Raw genomic sequence first — 27,967 nt, forward strand, 5'->3', positions numbered from 1 at the left:
CAGATTTGAAGATTTGACTAGGAGGTACTCCAGCATCCACCATACATTCCGGACCTTGCACCGTTGGACTCTGTTCTGTTTGGATCCACGAAGAAATTCCTGGCCAGCCAACGCTTTGCGACAGAAGCGGAATTGAAATCATTAGTCCGCAGATGGCTATACTCCAACCAAGCGGATTTCTGCGAACAGGGCATATTCCAACTATTACCACGGTGGAAGAAATGTGTCGAACGTTGGTGACCATGTAGAAACGTTGGTAAAAGATGTAAGACAATTTGTGATTTTTTTTTTGTTTGTTTGTCACCTGTTACATTTTTTGGTAGTAAAATTACTGAGAGTTAATCTCATATCTCCCCTCGTACGATTCCCCATTCACTTCTTCCCCACTTAACGTAATTTCCTTAGTGTCACGTGCCCGCACGACCAGCACAGGACATACCATATCCAGTGTTCATAATGCTTTCTCTCAGCAGTGTATTGCTAATTTCGCCCGTAAGATGAGCGCATCGTCAGATAAGGTATTCATTGCCCTGATAACACGTTAATGGTTTAAAGACTGGCCTGCACTGTTGTCAACCCGTAATATGTTTGCGTAACGTAAGAACCCTGTCGTTAGAGAAGCTACGACAAAGCGACTCTGTCGTGCTGTAACAGGTGAACGTGGTGAGAGCTCTAATTAGCGATAACTGCCCTCGCAAACAGCGCTTGACATGCATGGCCTTTAGGAGACAGCCTAATACAAGGTCTGCCTCGAGGCGCGTCCGAGTTGGCGTTTCAGAGACAGTGATGGTTCAAAATGGTTCAAATGGCTCTGAGCACTATGGGAATTAACTTCTGAGGTCACCAGTCCTCTAGAACTTAGAACTACTTAATCCTAACTAACCTAAGGCTAAGGACATCACACACATCCATGCCCGATGCAGGATTCGAACCTGCGACCGTAGCGGTCTCACGGTTCCAGACTGTAGCGCCTAGAACCGTTCGGCCACCCCGGTCGGCAGACTGATGGTGTTAACCCGCTTGTGCTCATCACACCAATTTTTAATTTTCCCTTCCGTGTAAGTGACAAGCATATAAAATATTTGCGACTTTTAGTAAACATAATCTCACATACATTCTTTCTAGTTTTTGCCAGCTATCGTTCCTTTCACTTCCACAGGAAACCCACAGACTCTGGGAGGGAGAGGGAGTGGTTGGTTAGTCAGTCCTCTGTCTGGTTTAACGTGGCCCAGCACGAATTCCTCTTCATCTCAGAGTAGCGCATGTGTCTACGTCCTCAATTATCATCTAAAACTCAATTGTCTGCAGTTTCTAACCTCTATGGGTCCCTCTAGTACAGTGATGGGCAACTCGTGGCATGCGCCCCTCTAGAAGGATGGGGGTGGAGGGAGAGTGGAAGTCATAACACTAGATGGGATGTAGGCGCTTTTCGAAAAGAAAAAACATTGAATTCAAAACTGATAAATTTACTGTCATAAGAAGAAAAGTATAATACATTATGACATGATAAAAAATTGAAATTTATATTGACACTCATGTGATACTCTTATAAATACAGTTTGGTATTAGAAATACACTGTGACGACTTTTTTATATTTAGCTCTTCTTTGTACTTTGTCATGAATGCAGAAAATCCGGTTTCGCGAAAGGTAGGATGTTGTAAATGGTAACAGTCTATGAAACGTTCTTGTTTCAGGGCAGAAATCTCATCAGTCGACCGCAGCCCAGAATTCAAAGAGCGATTTATTACTAATTTGTCTCTTGATTTCGCCCCTTGGCGAGAAGTCTATGAAGGCGTCCCCTTTGGCAGTTGAGAGACCTTTGGGAGTATTTTCGCGTGCCAACTGAAAGACAGAGCAATAGAGGGCCATCGATTCTGGTTTTGTCAATGTAGCGGATGGGTGCTGCGAAATAAATTTAGTTATTCTTGATAATTTGCAAGGTTTGTAACTTAATAGCCTTACCGTCAAAATACGAGGGGCGTTTGAAAAGTCCGTGCAAAGTCCGAGAGATGACACCACCGACGCGTATTGAGGTCATTTTTAGTTAGTAGCATCTTTGGAAAGAACGCACACCAAGTTTCAGCCATATTGGTCTATTTCTTTGTGTTTGGCATTCGTGTGAATCAAGGAAGTCGAGCGATTGTAAAAAATGGACGAAAAAAAATTTCGTGTGGTGATTAAACATTACTTTATGAAAGGCAAAACGCCTCAGGAGACTAAAGAGAAGCTTGATAAACATTACGACGACTGCACCTTCGATTAGAACAGTTTATAAGTGGTTTCAAAATTTTCGGAGTGGCCATATGGGCACAAGTGATGCTGAACGTTCTGGACGCCCTGTGGAGGTTAAGACTCCAGAAATCATTGCCGCGCGGGATTAGCCGAGCGGTCTTGGACGCTGCAATTATGGACTGTGCGGCTGGTCCTGGCGGAGGTTCGAGTCCTCCCTCGGGCATGGGTGTGTGTGTGTTCGTCCTTAGGATAATTTAGGTTAAGTCGTGTGTAAGCTTAAGGACTGATGACCTTAGCAGTTAACTCCCATAAGATTTCACACACATTTGAATATTTTTGAAATCATTGATAAAATCCATGATATGGTGATGGATGACAGAAGAGTTAAGGTGTGTGTGATTACTAGTACTGTGGACATCTCAAATGAACAGGTACATAATATTTTGCATAAAACTGAGAAAGCTATCCGTAAGATGGGTTCCGCGATTGCTCACGCTTGACCAAAAACTGAACCGTGTGAAGTGTTGCAAGGATGGTTTGCAGCTGTTCAGGAAGAATCCGCACGACTTTAAGCGTCGTATCGTCACTGTGGATGAAACATGGATACATTACTATACTTCTGAGACCAAACAACAATCTAAACACTGGATTACCAAGGGAGAATCTGCACCAAAAAAGGCGAGGACCATTCCTACGGCCGGAAAGGTTATGGGGACTGTCTTTTGGGATATACAAGGGATAATCCTCATCGACTATCTGGAAAAGGGTAAAACTATCATAGGTGCATATTATTCATCGTTATTGGACCGTTTGAAAGCCGAGCTGTAAGAAAAACGCCGGCGATTGGACCGCAAAAAAGTCCTTTTCCATCACAACAATGCATCAGCACACACCTCAGCATTTGCGGTCGCAAAATTAATGGAAATAGGATTCCAACTCGTTTCATTCCCCCCCTATTCTCCAGACTTGGCTCCCTCGGACTACTATTTTTTCCCCAATTTGAAGAAATGGCTGGCGGGAGAAAGATTTTTTTTCAGTCGAGGAGGTGATTGCAGCAACTAATGCTATTTTGCAGACTTGGACAGTTCCTATTATTCGGAAGGGATCAACAAATTAGAACAGCGTTGGACGAAGTGTAAAAGTCTAAAAGGACACTATGTCGAAAAATAAAAAAGGTTTACCACAAACACGCAAGTAGTTTTTATTTTTGCACGGACTTTTCAAATGTCCCTCGTACCCAACATTCATGCTATATATTTATGTTTGCTGTATGATGAAAGGGGCGGGGCGCTGGAAATTCTGATTGAAAATTGTGTCGTGAATACTGAAAGGTTGAGAAACGCTGCTCTAGTACTATGTAAGTTATTCTCTGCTGTCTTAACACATGCCAAATCCTCCTGTCCCTCCTTCTTCTGAGTTATCCATACATTCGTTCCTTCATGCTCTCTGCGAAGTACATGCTCATTCTTGTGTTGTCAGTCACTCCAATTTTCACCATCCAACTGTAGCACCACATCACAAAGCTATAGAATCTCTTCCCTTCGGGTGCTCCTCCAGTCAGTGTTTCACGACCATACAATCCTGTGCACCAAATGGACATTCTCAAAAATATCTTCTAATTAAGGCCTATGACATCGGTAGAATTCTGCTGCTTAAGAATGCCCTCTGTCTGTGTAGTCTGATTCTTCCTTCGTGTGACGCTCGTTATTTTACTTCTAAGGCAGCAGAATTCCTTAATTATGATTCTGTGATGTCTGTTCTTTCGGACATGTCTGAAAAACAGACACCACGCATTCGTGTAATTGATTTGCCTCGATGGGCAACGAATTCGACTTCTTCAGTGCGGATGCACAAATACATCCGACCTCCTGCGGGAATCTGAGTAGCGAGCATGGAGGTTCAAATGGCTCTGAGCACTATGGGACCTAACATCTGAGGCCATCAGTTACCTAGAACTTAGAACTACCTAAACCTAACTGTCCTAAGGACATCACACACATCCATGCACGTCGAAGGGTTCGAACTTGCGACCGTAGCGGTCACCTGCTCCGGACTGAAGCGCCTAGAACCGCTCGGCCACCGTGGCCGGCGATCATGGAGGAAATGGACAGAGACCGCAGATAGATGGCCCTTGGTGGGAGTGTGGTTCGGCCGGGTGGCGTGCTGAGATAATCCGTGCAGCTTCGATAAACACTGTGTCCGGACGGCGCAGTGGTTACCGCACCTGCCTAATAAGCAGGAGATCCTGGGTTCGAATCCCGGCCCGGTACACATTTTCGCTCGTCGCTGCTGATTCTGCGTAAAGTCCCGATGTCGCTGACATCGATAGTCCCTCCCCCCCCCCTCCCCGCAAACACACGGACCAGTTCATTATCTTAGTCCGTGATCCACAGTTCTACCGAGTTTATAGCCCATCTTATTTTCGCTACGTCTCATAACTTTAGTCATTCTTCGTTTTAACCTCAATACATATTATGTACTCATTACTTTTCATGCCATTCAACATGTCCTGTGACTCTTCATTTCCATTGAGGTTAGCAATGTCATTAGCGAACCGTATCATTGACATCCATTCAGCTTCAATTTTAATTCCACTCTTCCTTCAATTTCCGTCATTGCTTCTTCGATTTATGGGTTGAACAGCAGGGGCGAAAGACTACACTCCTGTTTTAAACCATTTTCAATCCGTTTTTGGTCCTCAAGTATTATTGTTCGTTCTTGGCTCTTGTGCATATTGTATATTACCAGTCTTTCCCTCTGGCTTACCCCTATTTTTCTCAGAATTTCGAACATCTTGCCAGGTTGACAAATCCTATGACAGTACCTTGATTTTTCTTTAGTCTGCTTTCATTGTCAACCGAAACGTCAATACTGCCCCTCTGGTGCCTTTACCTTTCCTAAAGCCAAACTAATTGGCATCTAACAGATCCTCAGTTTTGTTTTCCGTTCTTCTGTAAATTATTCTTATCAGCAGTCAAGCTGACTGTGTGATAATTTGCGCACTTGTCGGCTTTTGCAGCCTTCGGAAGTGTGTTATATGATGTTTTTCCAAAAGTCAGATGGTATATCACCAGACTCATACATTCTACACACCAACATGAATAGTCGTCTTGTTGCCATTTCCACCAATCATTTTAGAAATTCTGATGGAATTTTACCTATCCTTTCTGCATTTTGTGATATTACGTCCTCCAAAGCTCTTTTAAATTCTGATTCTAACACTAGATCCTTTAACTCTTGCCTATCGGCTGCTGTTTCTTCTTCTGTCACATCGGACAAATCCTCCCACAGACAGAGGGCTTCAGAACACCTTTTCCACCTATCCGTTCTCTTCTTCATTCTGCATTTGGCGGAAGGTTATTTGGACTTTTCTATATGCTATGTCAGTCCTTCCGAAAATCATTTCTTTTTCGCTTTCTTCACAATTTTCGTGTAACCATTTCGCCTTAGCTTCCCTGCACTTCCAGTTTATTTCATTCCTTAGTGATCTGTATTTCTGTGGTCTTGAATTATCCTTACCATTATTGTACTTTGTTCTTTCGTCGATCAACTGAAGTATTTTTTCTCTTACCAATGGCTTCTTCGCAGTTACCTCTCCAACTTCTGTGAATACCCTTTTTTTTAGCTATGCCCATTCCTCCTCAACTGGTCTGCCTAATGAACTACTCGTTGTCGTGGTATCTACATCCGCGGAGAACTCCAAGCGTGGCTCTTCATTCCCTAGTACCTCAATGTCCCACCTCTCCGCACACTCGTCCTTATGGACGATTCTCTTCATCTTCACTCTAGTCGTCGTCATTGTGATCTGAGTCTATGCCTGCTGCTGGGTACAACTTACAATCCAGTATCTGATTTCGGAACCTGCGTGACCATGATATCATTAGGTTGGGACCTTTCCATGTCTCTGGGTTTTTCCAAGTATACTACCCCCTCATGTGATTCTTGAACAGAGTATTTGCAGTTACTAACTAAAATCTCTTCCTTTCTGCTTTCTCATTCCTACTGCAGAGTCCATACTATCTCTTTAACTCAGTGTGCTATTGCTTCCCCCCACCACAACGTTCCCATCACCCTTGATTATTGTATTTTCATCTTCCTTTATATGATGATTCACAAGTTCAGTATCCTCCTGAACCATCTATGTCTTTCGATTTTCTTATTATGATGTCGACATGTAAATATGAATCAATGCTGGCATTGGTTTGTCGAATCTGATGAGAATAGCCCTGTCGATGAACTACTCATAGGTCAAAATGAACTGTAGAATAATATTTCCTGTGTTGAGGTTGTGGTTATGGGCATATGTTAAAAGCCAGTGTAGAAAGGAAAAAAAAACTCGACCCTTCCTTTTCATAACGAATCCTACTCCTGTTACACCGTTTTGTTCTTCTGTTGACATCCTACATTCCTCTCACCAGAAATCGTTCTTCATATTTCAGTTAACCGAGGCCTACTACACCTGAGATTGAGCCTTCCCATTTCCCTTTGCAGAACTTTCTAGTTAACCTATTACGTCAAATATTCTGCCGGTCTGACTACTAACATGTTGCCCTTTCGTTGGTTATTCCACCTTTTCTCATGGTTACCTCCCCCTTCGTAGTTCCTTCCCGGAGATAAGAATGGGGCGGGGTGGGGGGGGGGAGGAGGGGGTGATCCGGGAATCTTTTGCCAGTGGGAAGATAAATTACAGATCGCCTGTCCTCTGAGTACGTAGTGTATTCCCAGTGCAGTCTCCTTCCTCACGCCATTAAACATTCTGATTTTTCCGGCTTTGACGACCAGTTTCCCAACCCTAGACCAAGAAACAGATTGACTTGAAGCTCTGTCCGCTCCTCCGTCTACTTTGAAAAGACGTTTGGCAGAGCAAAGATAATTTCTTACACCGGAAGTCATCGGCCGCCATTCTGGATGGTTCTCATCCAGAACTAGTCGAGTACCTGTGTGGATTCGTATTTATTCCAATCTTCTATTACTCTTGTCTCTTCCACCCCTCTCGCTGTTCATCTCCCATCTCCCTGTCCAGCGGCCTGCTCGTCTTCCGACCATTTCCTCTACCTCCATCTCACCACATTGTCACACCTCCCCCCCCCCCCCCCCGCAGCACAGTATTCCTTACCAAATTCGATTAAATCGTTCCAGGGTTTTGTCCGTGGTTTGCCCGCATACGCAGATGTCAAATACTTTTCACATATCTGGAACATATTTCCCACGTATTTGTACGAACATTCCACCTGTATCTCTAGCGAATTTCGCCCTGCAGTTTCATTTCAACGCGGCTCAATGTTTATGAAGTCGTATCTCCTGAAGTGTGTGTCGTAGAATATCATTTTGCAGATACATTATGTGATCAAAAGTATCCGGACATCCCCAAAAACATAAGTTTTTCATATTAGGCGCATTGTGCTGCCACCTACTGCCAGGTACTCCATATCAGTGACCTCAGTAGTCATTAGACATCGTGAGAGAGCAGAATGGGGCGGTCAGCTGAACTCACGGACTTTGAACGTGGTCAGGTGGTTGCGTGTCACTTATGTCATACGTCTGTACGCGAGATTTCCACACTCCTAAACACCCCTAGGTCCACTTTTTCCTATGTGATAAGTGGAAATGCGAAGGGACACGTACTGCAAAAAAGCGTACAGGCCGACCTCGTCTGTTGACTGACAGAGACCGCAGACAGTTAAAGAGAGTCGTAATGTGTAATACGTAGACATCTAGCCAGACCATCACACAGGAATTCCAAACTGCATCAGGATCCAATGCAAGTACTACGTCAGTTACGCGGGAGGTAAGAAAACTTGGATTTCATGGTCGAGCGGCTGCTCCGAAGCCACACATCATGCCGGTAAATGCCAAACGACGCCATGCTTGGTGTAAGGAGCGTAAACATGGGACGATTGAACAGTGGAAAGACGTTGTGTGGAGTGACGAATCACGGTGCACAATGTGGCGATCCGATGGCAGGGTGTGGGTATGGCGAATGCTCGGTGAACGTCATCTGCCAGCGTGTGTAGTGCCAACAGTAAAATTCGAAGGCGGTGTTGTTACGGTGTGGACGTGTTTTTCATGTAGGTGTCTTGCACCCCTTGTTGTTTTGCGTGGCACCTTCTTGCTTCCCACTGTTGAAGAGCAATTCTGGAATGACGACTGCATCTTTCAACACGATCGAGCACCTGTTCATGATGCACGGCCTGTGGCGGAGTGGTTACACGACAATAACATCCCGTTAGTGGACTGGCCTGCACGGAGTCCTGACCTGAATCCTATAGAACACCTTTGGGATGTTTTGGAACGCCGACTTCGTGCCAGGCCTCACCGACCGACAACTAATTACGAAGATATTTATTAGGAGCACGCAATTCCAGCTGTGTAATGCCGCTATGGAATTCTGTAAACAGGATTTGTCTGAATCGTTACAAAGAACTTCATCAGTGAATGTACATTTATTGGCACTCCTCTTCCGCGGTCTCTCTGTTGCTTCTATGGCTTGTCATTGAAACGTTCCTTCCTTCCCTCCTTTCTTCTGCTGCATTTATCAGTCTACAGCGCAAGTATCTAACATAACCTGCTTCTCTAAGATGACGAGAGCATCTTGAAGTATTTGCGACATTCACAGCGTCTTACCCACATCGTTTGCAGACTTCCGTCGCCGTTGCGACTGTGAGAATTAATTACAGCCAATTCCTTGCAAACACTCAGAACAATTTCACATGCAAATCACTTACTACATGTAAGTAACTAAGGTAAAACATCACCACTCACGAAATCACACAGCCTGTAACATAAAAGTATCGGCGCGAAGTGTTTTCTCTCTGGCGTCATGTCATTTCCACATATACTACTACAACGCCGCGCCAGCACAAGGTTGGCAGCCCGTCGTCTGCCGCACTCTAGCGGGCTGTGCAGCTCGGCGGAACTGGAGTGTGCCTCGTTCACTTCTTAGCTAGACTTCAACCTAGGCAGACGCACTTTCATAATCGGCCCTCAGCCAGTTCTCTAATGTTTGCATTGATTCTCTGAGGAGGGCCCATCAGGCTTAATCCCTGAGAATATGTTGTGTTAGTTCATGGTATTCCATGTCACGAGATTGTCAGTTCACAGCCGTAGCTGCTGTCCTACAAACTACTAAAGATAAGTAATTTCATTGTACTATGCGTTTCTTGAATAATAATCATTCTCTCTAACAGTGTGCCGTACCTCATATTATTGCAACCTGGACTCGTTCAGCTCCTATCAACTCGGCCTCCTACTTATCTGCAGTTAGTAACGAGCTGAAAACACACACGCGTTTTGCGCCTCTAAACAGTGAGACACAATACTAGCCATATAAAAGTGCATTCTAGTGCATGAGCGTCGAATTATCATTAAGGATTTTCCTGTCCCTCTCGGCGCGTTCTGCGTGCTAGTGAGCGTAGAGTTGTCCAGTAAAAACAGTCCTCAGATCAGAGATTGAAGGTATTGGCTAGGTGGAGATGAGGCTAGTGGTGGATCAGAGTGACGGACTTGACTAGTGTTGACTGATACCAAAAACATTTCATTTGTTTCCGTGGAAATTTCATTGTGGCATTTTTGCGTGACTTGGTCCCTGTTTATTTCGAGCTGTATTCCTGTTTTTGTTGTTATCGGCGGGAGATGCTAATAACCTGATTAATGTTCTACATATTCTCTGCTGGATGTTGCAATCTTCTGAATAGTAGCTTAATTGCTACAGGACTTCCGATTAATGACATTGGAGTTGTGAGAAGTGTAACCCTGCCTCGCAGGTCCTAGCGAAAATGGCGGCGCTTTTTTAAACTACAGAGCAGAATATGTCCACCAACAACGGTTTCCGATTACCTATATGGAAAAAGACATCGCGTGGTTTACCTCGCACGCCGTGCATCGGCCTCGAGGTTGACTTCATGCGATGCCATGGGAATTGGGATTGACGAATGAAAGGAACGCTTCAGTATTACTACAAGATGGGAACGACTGCTGTAGGGTGTTCATCTCCAGCCTCTAGATGTTCCTGCAGCAGACAATACTGCCGCACGTCGTTCCTGTGGCACCAGAGATTCAGCCGCCGTTGAGCCGACAGCTGGGACGTGCGTCGGATCGCCCACAGTCCATGTTATCTGCCAGATACTCCAGATAAGTGGCGCCCTATCTGCTCTGGTATCGACTGAGCGAGGCGTCAGAGTCGATACAGCCCAGAAGCCACAACGCAGGAGGTCGCTCCGCTGGCACAATCTTTCATCAAATCTGGGCCACGGAACCGACTTCGTTGCGGAAGTTGACCACGTGGAGGCGGTTTTTCAGTACGTGCGACTTGTTGCGTAACCATCCCTTAACCCTTTCGTGAGCCGTAGGAAACATGCTTCCCACTACAATGAACTCGCTCCTAGTACCGTGGGATTCACGGTTCCCACCTCTGTACGGTGCTACCACCTAGTGAACAGTATAGGGTACTACTTTGACAGGTGGCAGAAGCCCCCTCTCATATTTCTATCTTTGAGTAATTCGATTTTCCTCTCTAATTGCATGCGTGAAAAGTTGCTATTCCTTCACACGCGGACTTCCCGCGCAGCGTCTCTCGTCACCCGGGTGGTCCGGTGACAGACGGGCTCTGTGGATCTTGAAAAGGTTAAGCCGACGGGTGTGAGGGAGTCGAGTGAATGCTTTCCAGACGCCGACATTGTCATAATAGCGGCGGAGACACGCCTGCTGGGGCCTGAAGAAGCAGCTGGGCTAGAGATTCCGTTACTTCGCAGAAACTTAGCGAAAACACTTTCTGGCGGGCTACCAGCGAGGCGTGGGAATGACTTGTGTTCCCAAGCAATCTTGGCGGGCAAATTCCCGCGTTTTCTGCAAAATCGTTACTGTGATTGGCTTGCTCAGGGCATAGCTCCGTGACGTAGCAAAATCGGCGCAGAAATTGGCGCGGAGAATCTCTATTGGTGGAATGGTAGTGCTTCGGCAATAGAGTGGAGTTTTCCGCCGGTTTTCGAGTTGCTGATGGGAACGTTTAACCACGGCCACTGTCGTGGGGGTGGGAATGTTCTGTGTTCGACTTGTACAGGTGCTATTGGGAGAGTCGGCTCTCGCCTTTCGGTCGGAATAGGTTGCAACACAGAGCTCTCGCTGCTCTGGACAGCCTACCTTCCGTTGGCTGTCTAATATACTTTCAATTAATTGTAACTGTTTGACGAAGTTGCTGAAGTTTCGACTTCAACGTACCTTTCCGAGTGCAGTTGGCAATTGAGCGTTCTGCGTACAAGCGGCCTATGTTGTCTGTCTTGGGCAGTTTTGGCTGAAGTTGACTGTATCGGAGTTACTGTGTGACTTCGCTTGTTAAAATCAATGACTGTACCGTCAGTGTGGCGAGCCTTCTTCGTCTCCCTCAAGGCGCATTTGTGTTGCTAGGAAGTCTTTCGTCTGGAACAACCAGACCAGGACAATTTGTTCCGGGCTACACTCGCGACGTTATCATCGCCACGACGGGACGTCGAAGCAACCAGCCATCGCTTCCGGTACGCCAGATCGTGTCCTTGCAGTTAAGAAGACAGCTTGGTAATGTATGTCTGCAGCACCGGCAGATTAGGGAATTTGCACTGTGATGATCAGAGCTCACCAGAGTGCGCCTGTTCGTCTTTTTCTAACTTTGTTCTGTCTTGGGTGTTCATTGTCTGAGTTCTCACTACCGTAGCAGCAATTAATGTTGGGTTGGTTGTGTGTGTCTCTTAAGATTTGAGTTGCAAGGGATTGGCTCCACATACCACTTCGTCATAAATGTCACAATCTTAGTTTATGGATAACTTCACCTTCACAGCATTTATTTGAGTATCCAATTTGATCCATTTTGATGTATTGTAAATGTTTCATGTGTGTTGTTTATGATTTTGAGTTTAGTCATAATAAATCAAATTGTTATTTTGGACAGAACTTTCATTCTGTTAATCGGTAGAACAACCGTTTCATTTCTCACTACGTTACTGAAACTTTCCTTTATTTAATTAATGTCTATCAAATTAAATTATTGCAGGTGCCAGACTCTTTTCTACTCCACTTGCAGGGTCGATTACAGTCAGTTCGCGTTTCTTCTTAATCCATGTGCAACAGCAAAAGTTGGAGTTAGAAAAGGGGGGCTTAGAGCATCATTTCCATATGAAGATTCGCGAAGAATTTAGTTTTAAATACACTGCTAGCCCCGGCACCTCGCAACTTCCAATCTGAAGTTTTTGCTGTACCTTTGCGCAGAGGCATTGTATAGCTGAGTGTTGCTCTTTCAGTGCTGTTTGCGTGACGTCTTGTGATTTTTTTTCCCTCAAAGCTATAGTGTAACGTAAATAATTTTGATTTGCCCAAATTTATGAAGGAAAACGTAAAATTGGAACGAGGAGAATTCCAGTTCGAAACAAAAGAAGCCATTTCTGCAGTAAAATGGATGGATAACCGTCCAGTCACTTTCCTGTCATCAATTCATGATCCATGAGAAACAGCCACAGTGAAAAGGAAAAACAAGGATGGTACTAGTACAGAAATTTCTTGTCCTGAAGTTGTGGCAGAATACTACAAAATAATGGGTGGTGTCGATAAGTTTGATCAATTACGAGAAAGGTATGCTATTGGCAGACGTTCTGTAAAATGGTGGCACAGAATATTTTATTTCCTGGTGGACGTTGCTGCAGTGAACAGTTTTATCCTGTGGCAAACAAGTAAAGAGAAAGTGGACAGCATGATCAGCTCACATACAGGATCCATCTAGCCAGACAATTGATCGGTGGCTTCTCATCCCAAAAAAGACGTGGACAAAAACCTGTCTTTCTGGCAAAAAGGGGTAAAATGCCTGAAGATTTTCGTCATGTGGCTGTAGGGGAGCATCAACCCAGTTCAGGAGAAACCTACTGGGCGTGCCGTCACTGTAGTACCAAAGCTGCGGAAAAGAGCACTCGCTGTGTTTGTACATATTGTCAAATACCACTTTGCATAGACCCATGTTTCAGAAAATTTCGTGGGAAGTAATTGTGAACAATCATTGTAACAAGAGAAGTAAATTTATCAAATAAATATGACATATATTGAAAGAGTTGTTTTTGTGATTTAACTCTAAGGAAGGGCAGTGGGATGAATACTTCCCACCTTGTTGTGTGACCTCACTTTCACAGTTGGAGCAAATTCGATATTCTGTATGATAAATATACCTATCTGTTAACTACTATCTGCTGTCCATTCATTTAAAAAAACTGCTCAATAATTTTGCCCACGGAAGGGTTAATATCCAGCCGCTTTCTTGAGACATTCAGCGAGCATTGCTGTCCATGGTCCAGTTAACCTTCACTTTTATTGCTACGTTTATAGAAACTTTATGGGCGCGCCACACACAGTCCGCGCATCATACCGTGGTCGACGCACGGTGACTAATTTACGTCTGAAGTGCTTCTCGATTTCATTCGTTTGTTGGTAAGAGGAAACCACCATCAGCTGCCGACTTTCGGCCGGTTGGTGATAACAGAATCTAGGCGCACTCCCTGCATACGATATTACAGAAACTGTTCAGTCAAAATAAAATTTCATTTTTGCATTACCTACAGCTTTACATTTCAGCTTCTTGATGATGTGCCCATCGTTTCGTTAATGGTCATAGTTAATGTGATATTTGCATGTAAGACACTGCCCGAAATTCGCAAACGTTTGCAATGAAACAGGGGTCGATATGATTTTTGCGTTTGGTGCACATTTACGTAATACGAGGCGTGTTTTTTAAGTAAGCACCGTTTTGAAATTAAAAAGACGTGCTACGATATCTCAATAATTATATTTTTACATGAAAGCCTCTACCTTAATCTACTTTTCTACATAATTTCCGTCAATATTGAGGCACTTGTCATAACATTGTACCAGTTTTTGAGTACCCTCCTAATAAAAGTCTGCCGCCTGACTTGTTAACCACTGCATCACCACTGTTTTGACTTCATCGTCTTGAAGGCGCTGACCGCCCATGTGTTTCTTCAAGTGCAGGAACAGATGGTAGTCACTGGGCGCAAGATCGGGGCTGTACGGATGATGATCTAGAGTTTCCCATCGAAAAGATGTGATGAGATTTTTGGTCTGATTCGCCACATCCGGACGGGCATTGTCTTGCAGCAAAACGATGCCCTTGCTCAACTTCTATGGACTGTTGCTTTGATTCTGGTTTGACGTAGGCCACCCATGTTTCATCGCCCGTAACAATTCTGCTTAAGAAATAATCACCCTCGTTCTGGTACCGCTCAAGGAAAGACAATGCACTGCCTAAACGTTTGGTTTTGTGCACATCCGTCAACATTTTCGGTACCCAACGTGCGCACAATTTTCGGTAATTCAAGTGCTCGGTCACAATGCCATACAAAACACTACGAGAAACATTAGGAAAGTCATCCCGCGAGGAGGAAATCGTAAAGCGTCTGTTTTCTCTCACCTTATTGTCAACTTCCTGCACCAAACTTTCATTAACGACCGAAGGACGCCCACTCCGTTGTTCATCATGCACATTTGTGCGGCCATCTTTAAATGCTCTTACTCACTTTCTTACCATTCCATCACTCATAAAGTTTTCTCCGTAAACTGCACAGATCTCACGATGAATATCGATCGCTTTTAGGCCTTTAGCACTAAGAAATCTTATAACAGTCCGTACTTCACAGTCGGCGGGACTCACGATTATCGGAGGCATCTTAAACACTCAGTACACAACGTAAACAAGGAAGCATCAGACTGTAATGGCGTCAGCGCGTAGATTAAGGTACAGGCTTTCATGCAAAAATAAAATTGAGATACCTTTGCACGTCTTTTTTTAATTTCAAAACGGTACTTACTTAAAAAACACGTCTCGTATGTTGCTGCTCATGAGATCAGCCAACATACTGATTTTTTTCTTCAGACTGGGGTGGAGGTCTTTCTATGCCAACAATCTCGAGAAAATTGATCTGATGCCGCACACTCATTTGCAATCACGTGTGTAAGCGGTAAAGCCAGAATGAAATATTCACAACATTCGTCATATTTCATAAACGGTTTCAGATACTGAGATTTTGGCCAATGGTAGCGCACAGAGGGGAGATAATTTTGCCAAGTGACTATTATGCAAAACTTCATTATCCACTGTCTTATTCCAGTAGCTACAGACTTTTTCTATGAAACGACGTAATTTTCTGAGAGCTGGTCTAAGAACAATATAATACATTACATATTTATTTTTGTACTGACACTGTGCTTTTTTAGTAAGCTACTAGCTATACCCCGCGAACTTCTTTCTGCCTCTGAAAATCTGACCCGGCAAATGTTCTTTTGCCATATAAATTGTCTCTATACGAATAATGTATACGTGTAATACAATGTATACCCGGCGCACTTCGTTCCGCCTCTGAAAATCTTTATACGTTATAGCTGACCCGGCAAACGTTGTTTTGCCATATAAATTGTGTCTATAAGAATAATGTATACGTGTAACACAATGTATACGTGTAACACAGTAGCCGGTGTTGGCGGGAGCTCGTGACACAATAATAATGGCCGAGAACTGTGTAGAGAGTGAGAAAAGGCTTAGGGGGAAGTCCGGCAGTATCGGCCACTGTTAGTTCTAGCGTTTCTACGGTAGATCGTGCGGATTTAGCAATTGCAGCCGATACACGGATCGTCCATGAGCATACAAACACAGCGGCAGTTTCGTGTCGAAACGTGTTTACCAGCATTATGAATGAGGCCAAGCGCACACGCATCGATTTTTATCGTACGTAAAAATATTGTACGATTAAATTCTTTCAGAGGAACAAAGGAGAGCATTGGAACTTCTTTGTTCCACTAAAAGAATTTGATCGTACGATATACATTTCCGTACAATAAAAATCGATGCGTGCGCGCTAGGCCTAACTGTCAGTTTGGCGAATAACGCGTGCTACCTAGTTTAATTTCTCGGTCTAGATAGGTAGATTCAAAGAGGGATATTCGAGTCGTTGCTTTTGGTACGTTTTCTTCAATTACCTATCAATCGAACAGTGAAAGACAATCAATCACTGGTAGACACCTGGCGGGATAACTGATAAAGTGATAATTGGTCAGTTATCGACCGGGGTTGAAAATTATTAAATTACTAAAATCGCTATTAAAAATAGGGGTTCCCGAGTTCGATTCCCGGCGGGATCAGGGATTTTCTCTGCCTCGTGATGAGTGGGTGTTGTGTGATGTCCTTACGTTAGTTAGGTTTAAGTAGTTCTAAGTTCTAGGGGACTAATGACCATGGCTGTTAAGTCCCATAGTGCTCAGAGCCAGCCAAAAATAGGGGTTGGCGGTAGAAGGGTGAAAATTTAGGGTTGTGTGTATTTTTTAATGCCACATCATAAAAAATAAAAATGAAAACAAAAATAAAAATGAAAACAAAAATAAAAAGTTCTGTCCAAAAAATAAGAAAAAAATTTGTGGGGTGAACCACACTTATCACTTAGGGGTATGAAAAACAGACAACGACCGATTCTCAGACCTACCGAATATACCTGTAAAATTTCATCAGAATCGATCGTGCCATTTCGGAGGAGTATGGCAACTAACACTGTGACTCGAGAATTTTATATATAAGGACTGACCATACTTTCCGTCAGTTCCTCTCGTAATAAACCACTGTTTGATAGTTATCTCGCAACTGTCTTTGTACAACATGTTAATGAGATGACACTGTGTTAAGTCCGCAGTGTTTAGACAGAAGCAGCAAATTTTAACATGGCAGCAAGGCAAATGTAGGTTTTACTCAAAATACACCATTCATGATGCTTCTCTGAAAGTTACAAATGGCTAACAAGTTAAGCGAAAATAAATAACTTTTGTCGCATTTTCAGCGATATTTTTTTTTACACAGTGACCAAAGCAGAGTAGACAGATCTTTTTGAATGGTCACCATGCAGGTGTGGACCTACATCTACATTTATACTCCGCAAGTCACCCAACGGTGTGTGGCGGAGGGCTCCACCTAATATTTACAAAAAATGTGAGCAGAGGCTTCAGTTTAGAAGCGCACTTCCCCTCCAACGGTCGGCGTTTCCCCTACAGCCCCCACCACTGCCGCTCTCCCCACGCAAGCCTCTCGACTGCCGACTGTGGATCTACTGGCCAAATTACTCGGCGCGCGCTCTACACAGCTGTTTTTGTATACACCCTGAAAGTCGTCTACAATCTACAGAAAAGTCGCTCCCCGTAAACTGTTCAAATGACACATCGATATAACACATGAGCTCCAATATTTAATGAAAGTCAGTACAGTCCAGTCATTTTTCTGAGATGCAGCTCCAGACACAAATAACTTGCTAGCCATTACCACAGTTAATCACATCCTGCAAATTTTCACATGTCGTTATCGTGACTATTCATTGCTTCCCAAGTCGTTTTTTTTTTTTTTTTTTTTTTTTTTTTTTCTCCAATACTTCAAGACTGTTCTGTCTTGTCCTGTCGCACTTAGTAGTAAGCCTTGTAATTTATTTCTTGGGATTTTCGTGGTTCTTTTCGTAGAAGTAGTGTTGCCGGGTGCAGCAATCTCGATGCGTCATTTTGACAGAAAATATCTTGCTATTGTTTTACTTTGTGATGCCAATGTAAACATTTAGACATTGACAAAATACACAACCTGTCCCAGGCAACAAAGTTTATTATATATTGTTTAATACTTTTTAATATGCACTTTATGTGATGCATTACTAATACACTGTTGATTCACACACTATATAACGGACTGCGCCGATTATTTAAGATGGCCTACGTTAAGATTCCGTTAAATAATTTTATGATGTTAAACTTTTTAGTCTTTCCCAGCACGCAAGGCCCAGAAATATGATTTAATTATCAGAAAAAGTTCTGGCTAGCTCATCTAAAGTTTGGCCAGAGATTTTATTATCTGCGTCATACTGAACTTTGAAGTTAACATACGAGTGTCACTGTTAATATCTTTGTTCACAGCATACCTTCCACACTAAACAAATTGTGATTAAAATCGTTTCTTAAACTCTCACAGCCTATTTAGTAGAAAATAACTTATTAACGAATTCTCATTTCATAAACAGTTAATTAATATTTCTCGTTCTCTCCAGAGTTTCAACTTCGAGAAGTAATAATTTCGTAGGATGAGATTAGCGCCGACTTGCGCAACGATATCTTTGCTTAAAGGACGTACACTGTTTAAAATAAACTTTCTTGTATTTTCAATACCTTCTTTACACAGCACACACAATCTCGATTGCCCAGATATCAAATGAATAAGCGTATATTAGCAACAAGATGGAGTAATAAGAGCAGCAAGCGAGAAAAAAAAGTGAGCTAAAAATGTCGAATACTCAGTTATATAGTCAGGAAATATTTATGACGTAACTCTTTAATTCCTTTTTAGAACTTAAATATTTCATTTTATTACTAAAAAATAAAAAGCAGATTAAAATACGTCGCCTACACCTGACAGATGCAGAGTACACACTCCACAAACACATTACAACTCCCTCTCTGTGTACAAAGGCCTCGGGAAGCTTAACAGTATCGACCGACCGTCGTGTCATCCTCAGTCAATATGCCTCACTGGAGGGCCATGACGTATGAGGTCAGCAAACTGCGCTGCCAGCCGTTGTCAGTTGAGCTGCTACTCGTCAACCAGCTAGCACCACGCTTGCCTACAGCACTCGGCAGGCCGGGTCGGTCACCCGACCGTGTGCTAGTCCGGCGCAACAGCGCTTAACTTTGATGATCTGACGGGAACCGGTGTTGCCACTGCGGCAAGGCCATTGGCACATATTACAACTAAAACAATAATAATCGAGATCTATGGCTGTCCACCCAAGAAATTACGACACTGTTAACACATTTAAACATTTTGTGTATAGTAACATTAAGGTTACGGTAATTTCTACAAAAATTTATGTTGATACACGAGAAGTAAAATTACTTTGGAGTGATTTATAAATAACTGAATTTAATTATTTCACATCATATCGACCACTCTTCTTACAAGTGCACATACTGCCAGCTCAAACTGTTGCACGTTTTTTGAGGCATTTCCAGTTGTAGCCCATAGCAGAGCTGCAGCGGAATGATCCTGTGCTGCTGTTAGAAATGCCATAACTGTCTCATTCACCCTTCCTGCCACCCTCTGGCAAAATAAACTTTCTAAAAAAAAATTCTTAACAAATTTAGCAAATTTATACAATTTCGATAGTAGATTTCATAAAATAAAGCATTATTCAAACATATTAGTTAAACTAAAAACATAACTTAAATGAAGCATTACTGAGAATTATTATGAAAGACGAAAACCATAACACACCACAAATTAAACGTATCCGTATAGTAAATGAATTAAAAATTGTATAGACCCCATAGTAAGCTGAGTGCACAACAAGTCTTCAGAAAGTAATTTACACATTATCACAGCAGGCCAAGTAACTTTCGTTGAAGCTGCATTACACTTAACTCGACACGGAAACATGACCTTGTTCGTCAACGTGTGACTAAGTCTTTGTAAACAACGGTGGAACCTTCTACAAACCGTTAACTTCCTAGACGATAGAAATGTACTCCTTGATCACGAAGCCGTTCCGGAACCGCATGTGAACATCCTCATCGTTGGAAAAATTTCTCCCTCCCCCTCCGAAGTTGTTTCAGCCGAAAAGATGGAAATCAGCCAAATCAGGATGTGGACTTCCTGATCAGCAGAACACACTACTATCAAACTGTTCTCACAGTTTCAGTATCGCCAGCAGGTCACAATGAATCAGTGTGAAATTTAGACGTTTTGCCCACCAGAATGGTACGGTCCCGAGTACTTCTGTTTCGGAGTGTGCTTAGAGTTGCTGCGCCATTTCACCCCACTGTGATACAACATCCGTAGCGGAGCAGAACTGTCAGAAGGAAACGTGGATCATGTACTTAATTCTGAAAACTTGCCGCTCTTGTTGCGCAGTGGTCGTAGCGCAGGATTTTAATTAGCATTTCCTCGATTTGAGCAAATCAGAAACTGTGTCCTATTCCATCAACAAAGTAGGTAAATTCGACTTTTTGATTCCACCCATACTCAACATTTCATAGTTCATAGCTTTTAATTTGCTGAAACTGTGTTAGCGAGAGCCGGCCGCTGTGGTCGAGCGGTTCTAGACCCTTCAGCCTGGAACTGCGCTGCTGCTACGGTCGCAGGTTCGAATCCTGCCTCGGGCATGGATGTGTGAGATGTCCTTAAGTAAGCTAGGTTTAGGTAGTTCTAAGTCTAGGGGACTGATGATCTCAGAGGTAAAGTCACATAGTGCTTGGATCCATTTGAACCATTTTTTTGTTAGCGAGATGCTGTAGCCACTGACATCGTCAAAAGTATGCGCATAGTCATTTCGGTGTTAATTCGTAAAAGATTTTTTGTCAAATTTTTGCGCTCTCTGAGCCTTCGCCCTTGGCGGGGGTTATCTCATCAGCCCCTCGGTACATCCTTGACCCATTAATGTCGCGAGCGTGTACTTTATAGTTCTCGATGCCACTGCGTATCGGACCCGTCATAAGCGGGCACGACGCGAACTAAGCAGCTCTCGTATCACAACAGAAAGTCATTTTCGTCAAATTGTGCGTGTGGAATTTTCGCTTGCTGCAGTTCCTGGGGTAATGTAAAGCCTTGACAAGAGGTGTGGCGTCAAGAAACCCGTTCGTGTTACTTGCACTTAGATGTTCTCATTCGTACAACTATATTACTCGTCTTAATGCTTTGAAGCACTGGTTAGGATTCCTTCAGCTACACGCTTAACGAGTCGAACTAGAATCGGCCATATCACGTTAGTTCCAAGAGCGCCCAGTTGGCGCAACTGTGGAGAGCTCAGTGGTTCGCCGGCCGGAGTGGCCGTGCGGTTCTAGGCGCTACAGTCTGGAACCGAGCGACCGCTACGGTCGCAGGTTCGAATCCTGCCTCGGGCATGGATGTGTGAGATGTCCTTAAGTAAGCTAGGTTTAATTAGTTCTAAGTTCTAGGCGACTGATGACCTCAGAAGTTAAGTCGCATAGTGCTCAGAGCCATTTGAACCATTTGAGCTCAGTGGTTCAGGCAACTAAGGACACACATCGCTTTACTGGCAGTCGACTGGCGACATGCAGTCTCTTCACATAACACAGCTAGGTGACAAAAGTCATGGGATAGCAATAAGCAGATATACAGGTGGCGGTAGTAGCGCGTACACGAGGTATAAAACGGTAGTACACTGCCGGATCTTTCATTTGTACTCGTGTCATTCGTATGAAAATGTTTCTGACGTGATTATGGCCACACGACGCGGATTAATAGACTTTAAAGCGGGATTCTAATTAGTCACACAATTGGGACAGTCCATTTCAGAAACGGTTAGGGAATTCAATATTCAGACATCCAAACTGCCCAAAAATGCCAAATTTCAGGCATTACCTCTCACCACGGACCACGCAGTGGCCGACTTAGAGCAGCGGCGTTTGCGTAGAGTTGTCAGTGCTAACACATAAGCAGCATTACGCGAAATAACTGCAGATATCAATGTGGGACGTACGACGAACGTATCCATTAGGACAGTGACACGAAATTTGGCGTTAATGGGCTATGACAGCTGACGTCGCCTGAAGCACCCGTCCTGGACCCGTGACCATATCGATTGGACCCTAGACGACTGGAAAACCGTGGCCTAGTCAGATAGTCCCAATTTCAGTTGGTAGGAGCTGATAGTAGGGTTAGAGTGCGGCTCACGCCCCACGAAGCCATTGACCCATTTTGTGAACGATGTGCTATACATTCTGGCGGTGGCTCCATTATGATTTGGGCCGTGTTTAGACTGAATGGACTGGGTCCTCTGGTCCAACTGAACCGACCATTGACAGGAATTGGTTATGTTCGGCTACTTGGAGACCAGTTGTAGCCATTAATGGACATCACATTCCCAGACAAGATGGAATTTTTATGGATGGCAATGCACCATGTCACCGGGCCACAACTGTTTGGGACTGTTTTGAACAACATTCTGGAAAATTCGAGCAAATGATTTGGGAGATAATCGTAAGATCCGTTCGTGCTCAAAATCTTGCACTGGGAACATTCTATCAATTATGGACGGTTATAAAGGCAGCATGACGTCATAGTTCTGCGTGCGACTGCCAACGACTCGGCTAGGTGCCTGGTAGAGTTTCTGCTCTAATACCAGGAAAACGAGGTCCGACACGATATTAGGAGGTATCCTAATGACTTTTGTAACCTCGGTGTACGTGGAGGAATATAAATAAAGTTTGTAAGATTGGTATTAAAGGGCAGAGAACATGGAATATTGAATCAGTGTGCACTCCCAAGTAGAGAATCTTAAGCGCGCCATGTCGGCTCTCTCTTCCAGGAGATTGACTCGCTCAGCTGCACCTGTCTGGCCTTCAGAAAGTCTGGCAAAATAATCCGTAAATGCTGGGCATCGAACCTGAGATTTTTCTCCCTAGCACGAGTAGCGATATTTTGAACTCTGTTTCATTCCAAAACGCGTTATTCACCATCCTTTCCGTGTGATACAGTTTTAATGGCTAGCAGTGCTTGTGTCGCACGGAAAAAGAAGCAAATAATGCGAAAACTGGCGATCTCACACTATTGACAGGTTGGAGGGCTGCCAGCGGGCTGCAGAACCAGGTGCGTCCCCACATTAGCGAGGTGGGCGTGTCACTGTGTGTTCTGTTCTGGAAGCTTCCAGCGCGGAACCAGATCCACGGCAAATTTATGCCTCAAACCGGTTGTGCGCATTTCGCCTTCCCTTCACTGCCCGCGCCGCCACAAGCACTTATTATAAAATCTCACTTCACGAATTTTTGCATCTCCTAACATGACCGGTTATTCGTATTTCGCAGAACTGTTTAATATCAGCAGCAGCAGCAAAATATATAAATGCTTTGAGATGTCGCGGCCTCTTTTAATGTACTCAAAACCTGATATTAGCCTTGACCACCCTAATTAAAAATAAATTTCTCAATTTCACGTCTGTGTTCACAGAAACGTGTTCTAATATCATGGAGCGATAGCGGCATGGTCAGATAATCACTGCGGTCATTGCTGACTGAAGCTAGTAATCTGAGGACCTACAAGTTTGTGAAATAAAGAAATTTATTCTATACTTCCTGGATCACTGTTCCATTCCCGACCATGCCGCAGTTTGTTTGTTTATGAATTTTTACCGTCTTAACGCCATTCTACGTCTACATACATAATCCGCAAGCCGCCACCACAGTGCGTGGCAGTGGGTACGTTGTAACAATGGTAATAGTCCGCAGCTCGTGGTCGTGCGGTAGCGTTCTCGCTTCCCGCGCCCGGGTTCCCGGGTTCGATTCCCGGCGGGGTCAGGGATTTTCTCTGCCTCGTGATGATTGGGTGTTGTGTGATGTCCTTAACTTAGTTAGGTTCAAGTAGTTCTAAGTTCTAGGGGACTGATGACCATCGCTGTTAAGTCCCATAGTGCTCAGAGCCATTTGAACCATTTTTTGAACAATGGTAATCGTTTCGTTTCCTGTTCCACTCGCAGACAGAGCGAGGGAAAAACGACAGTCTACACGCTTCTGTGAGCCCTAATTTCCCGTATCTTATCTTTGTGGTCCCTACGCGCAACATATGTTGGCGGAAGGTGGATCGTTCTGCAGTCACCTTCAAATGCCTGATCTCTAAATTTTCTTAATAGCGTTCCTCGAAAAGAACGCCGCCTTCCCTCCAGGAATTCCCATTTGATTCCCCGAAGCATCCCCGTAACACTTACGTGTTTTTGGAACCTACTGGTAACAAACCTAGCAGCCCGCCTCTGAATTGCTTTGATGTCTTCCTTCAATCTGAGCTGGTACGGATCCCAAACACTCAATAGCAGCATCCTATATTCGGTCTCCTTGACATGTGAACCACACGTTCCTAAAATACTCCCAGTATATGGAAGTCGGCCATTTCATATAGCTTCACAAGGTTAGGCCCAGATATTTAAATGAAGTGACTGTTTCAAGCAGGACTCTACTAATGCTGTATCCGAACATTGAGGCTTTGTTTTTCGTACTCACCCGCCTTAATGTACATTTTTTTTACATGTAGAGTCGGCTGCCATTGAACACACCAAGTAGGAACTTCGCCTAGGTAATCTTGTAGCCTCCTACAGTCGCTGACCTTAGACACCTTCTTGTACACCACAGCATCATCAGCTAACAACCGCAGGTTGCTACCCAGCCTGTCCACCCAGATCATTTATGTACATAGAAAATAGCAACGGTCCTATCACCCTTCCCTAGAGCACCCCTAATGTTGCCCTTGTCTCTGATGAACAATCGCTGTCGACGATAACATTCTGGTTTATATTACTTAAGTCTATTACTATTACCTAAGTCTATTACTATTACTTAAGTCTTCGAGCCAGTCACATATCTGGGAGCCTATTTCGTACGCTCGTATCTTCCTTAAGTCTGCAGTGGAGTACTGTGTCGAATGCTTTTCGGAAATCTAGAGATATGGAATCAGCCTGCTGCCCTTCATCAATAGTTCGTAGTATGTCATGTTTAAAACAGAAAGCTGGGCTTCGCACGAGCGATACTTTCTGAAGCCTTGCTGATTCGTGGACACGAGCTTTTCGGTCTCGAGGAAAATTATTATATTTGAACTCAGAAAATGCTCTAGAATTCTGCAGCAAACCGATGTTAAGGCTACTGTTCTGTAATTCTGCGGGTTCGTTCATTTACTCCTTATATAAATGAGTCGCTTGGCACTTTGCGAAAACGTGCAAGAGAGATACATGAAAAGATGTTAGCGGAAAAAAAGAAAAGAAACGGGTACCATAGCCTAAAATGTAAGTCGTAGAAAAGGAGAAAGTAAACTCACAGAAAAGCATTGATAAAATTACATAAAATGCACATGGAAGCAACGAAGCAAGCTAGAACTCACCGTTAAATCTAAACTGGATTTTTCAAACATAAAAACGGAGTATCTGGTCTACCTTCCGTGATGATGATTGAGTGCGGACTAACTCTATAAGCCGAGATATTAGGTACAGCAGATCGTTAGAAGGTAGTACTATATCGCAGTTGTGAAACTCTGTTTCAAAATACAGAAGTATTGATATAAATCATTAATACATTACAGTATTTAATGACAAACAATTTTCGTTCATATCACTAATTTATTACACAACTGGCCATTAAAATTGCCACACCAAAAAGAAATGTAGATCACAAACGGGTATTCACTGTACAAATATATTATACTAGAACTGACATGTGATAAAATTTTCACGCAATTTGGGTGCATAGATCCTGAGAAATCAGTACCCACAACCACCACGTCTGGCCGTAATAACGGCCTTGATACGCCTGGGCATTGAGACAACCAGAGCTTGGATGGCGTGTACAGGTACAGCTGCCCATTCAGCTTCAACACGATACCACAGTTCATCAACAGTAGAGACTGGCGTATTGTGACGAGCCAGTTACTCGGCCACCATTGACCAGACGTTTTCAATTGGTGAGAGATCTGGAGAATATGCTGGCCAGAGCAGCAGTCGAACTTTTTTTTTTATCCAGAAAGGTCCGTACAGGACCTGCAACATGCGGTCGTGCATTATCCAGCTGAAATGTACGGTTTCGCAGGGATCGAATGAAGGGTAGAGCCACGAGTCGTAACACATCTGAAATGTAACGTCCACTGTTCAAACTGTCGTCAATGCGAACAAGAGGTGACTGAAACGTGTAACCAATGGCACCCCATACCCTCACTCCGGGTGATACGCCAGTATAGCGATGACGAATACGCGCTTCCAATGTACGTTCAACGCGATGTCGCCAAACACGTATGCGACCATCATGATGCTGTTTACAGAACCTTGATTCATTCGAAAAAATGACGTTTTGCCATTCGTGCACCCAGGTTCGTCATTGAGTACACCATCGCAGGCGCTCCTGTCTGTGATGCAGCGTCGAGGGTAACCGCAGCCACGGTCTCTGAGCTGATAGGCCGTGCTGCTGCAAACGTCGTCGTACTGTTCGTGCAGATGGTTGTTGTCTTGCAAACGTCCCCATATGTTGACTCAGGGATCGAGACGTGGCTGCACGATCCGTTATAGCCATGCGGATACATGCCTGTCATCTCGACTGCTAGTGATAAGAGGCCGTTGGGATCTAGCACGGCGTTCCGTATTACCCTCATGAACCCACAGATTCCATATTCTGCTAACAGTCAGTGGATCTCAACCAACGCGAGCAGCAATGTCGCGATACGATAAACCGCAATCGCGATAGGCACAATCCGACCTTCATCAAAGTCGGAAACGTGATGGTACGCATTTCTCCTCTTCACACGAGGCATCACAACAACGTTTCACCAGGCAACGCCGGTCAACTACTGTTTGTGTATGAGAAATCGGTTGGAAACTTTCCTCATGTCAGCACGTTGTAGATGCCGCCACCGGCGCCAGCCTTGTGTGAATGCTCTGAAAAGCTAATCATTTCCATATGACAACATCTTCTTCCTGTCGATTAAATTTCGCGTCTGTAGCACGTTATCTTCGTGGTGTAGCAATTGTAATGGCCAGTAGTGTAGTGCAACAAATATCGATCTAATACGGAAATTATCAACACAAAATGTATAATGAGTGATATGCAGTAAGTGAACATATAGCTGTTCAATAAAACGAATTATGGAATATGCGTCATTTATTATGCAGAAATGCATATATCAAAAGGTGTTATCAGTATATTGGATATGCAGACCGTAACTAAACAAAATTATGCAGTTAACACAGAATGTCACGAGGCGTATTTAGTTATGTAACCATCTTCCAGGGACACGCGTCAGTGTATAATAAAACACAAAAGAAAAACATATATGCCATGACAGAAATAAAACAAGTGACTGTGTACTTCATCTACAAATCACGATAAACAGTGAAATATTAACATCTGTGTCATATCTTCAAAACACACAAAATATTCTTTTGCTTTTCTCCTTGGGTACAGCCCTAATGACATGTAAGATGACGAGCTTTGAAAGCCAATAACTTTCTTTCGTAGAGAAAGGAGTAAAAGATCAACGTACAGTATTTAATGCCTGAAGGTTAGTATAAATGTGAAAATACTATTCAAGTTATGTAACAGAGTAAATGTGAGTGTATAGTAGGAAGTCAAGAAGCATTTTGTAACAACATTGATCTAATGAAAGAACCAGTAATACACAATAAAACGAAGCCAACGGTGTATAAAATTAGGATGCAAAAGATAAAGCGTAGTGACAGACTACTGAGACATAAATTAGGAAGATATACACACACTTCCAAGCGGCAAAGAAACGTATAGGCATGTGTATTCAAATACCGACATATGTAAAGAGGCAGAATACAGCACTGCGGTCGGCCACACCTATATAAGACAACAAGTGTCTGGCGCAGCTGTTAGACCGGTTGCTGCTGCTGCAATGGCATATTTTCAAGATTTGAGTGAGTTTGAACGTGGTGTTACAGTCGGCGCACGAGCGATAGGACACACCACCTCCGAGGTAGCGATGAACTGGAGACGCGGCAGAAGTGCAACTCTTCCGCAAACTTCTGCAGATTTCAATGCTGTGCCATCGACAAGTTCAGTGTGCGAACCATTCAACGAAACATCGATTAGGGCCTTTGGAGCCGAAGGCCCACTCATGTACCCTTGACGACTGCACGACACCAAGCTTTACGCCTCGCCTAGGCCCGTCAACACCGACATTGGACTGTTGATGA

General features: G+C 43.7%; 1 protein-coding gene and 1 non-coding gene across 2 annotated transcripts in view; both read left to right on the forward strand.

Annotated features, from left to right (window-relative positions):
- The window catches only part of LOC126209823 (uncharacterized), a 419,427-nt gene that overhangs the window by 195,930 nt on the left and 195,530 nt on the right, over positions 1–27,967 (forward strand). The window lies entirely within an intron of this gene.
- Trnai-aau (transfer RNA isoleucine (anticodon AAU)) lies at positions 4,432–4,505 on the forward strand. Its single transcript has one exon. It is a non-coding gene; the product is annotated as a tRNA-Ile (tRNA).

This window comes from Schistocerca nitens, chromosome 10, assembly GCF_023898315.1.
Source record: "Schistocerca nitens isolate TAMUIC-IGC-003100 chromosome 10, iqSchNite1.1, whole genome shotgun sequence".
Classification (NCBI taxonomy): Eukaryota; Metazoa; Arthropoda; class Insecta; order Orthoptera; family Acrididae; genus Schistocerca; species Schistocerca nitens.